This window comes from Phodopus roborovskii, unplaced genomic scaffold (genome assembly GCF_943737965.1).
Source record: "Phodopus roborovskii unplaced genomic scaffold, PHOROB, whole genome shotgun sequence".
Lineage (NCBI taxonomy): Eukaryota > Metazoa > Chordata > Mammalia > Rodentia > Cricetidae > Phodopus > Phodopus roborovskii.
The window spans coordinates 20,155,804-20,156,724 of record NW_026126480.1 but is presented as its reverse complement, the minus strand read 5'-3'; positions in this window follow the sequence as shown (position 1 = coordinate 20,156,724).

The window sequence follows — 921 nt, the reverse complement described above, 5'->3', positions numbered from 1 at the left end:
GTGGTTGTTGCACTCCGCCCCCTTGTGGTTTATTCTGGATCCTCCAATACTGTGGCCCACTATGGCCCACTTGCTTCCTGATGTTATATGTAACTTCGGCAGTGTTTCTGGAACTACTCTTTATCATTGCCATGCTGCTGCGCTCAGAGGAGGACGTGGAGGTTGGGACTTCGTCTTACAAATGGACTCTACCGGAAGAATCTTGGTGGCTGTTCTCCAGACCTGGGGAGGTGTTCACTGGATTTTTAATAATGCCCATGTAGCTTGGCACTTCAGAGGGAATCTTTATTCTCAGACACACATTTTGTATTTCCAGGTTACACTGAGTCATCCAATCCTGAGCTAGAATGTATTTATTTTAGGTAAAGGCAACTTTCAGAGGCTTCGGTTTCCTCAGATCTCTTAGATTAAAAGAAAGGGAAGATCAGGTGAAACTTTTCACCATGCATTTGTAAATCCCTGAAACCCAGAGATTGGCTTTCTTCCCATTTCTCTGCACTCCTTCAAGAGTCTGAAGAGAATATGGTAATAGGAGTGCAACCCTCAGCCCACCTTGGCCATGGCTTGTGGAATAAGAATGTTGATATTAACAGTTCAGCCTATGATAAAACTAGTGCATGAAATCAAGTCACCTTTAAGAAATTTTAGCATTCCATAGAAATTTTCTCACTGGATGAATTGCAAATGTCCCTCTTTTCCTAAGTACAAAGGTACACAATTGAAGTTGGTGTTTATTGATTTTTAATTAAGATCTTAATGTCCATGCAAATAAAATCCCTTTGAAAGGAAAAGATCTGACTTGATTCTGCCCCCCAAATACTGAAGACTTAAGCTGTCTACTGGCTGCCACAATAGAACAGTGAAGTAGAAAATGAACTAGTAGACCTGCCTGGTTCGGTGCTGTCCTCTCTCCTAGCTTAG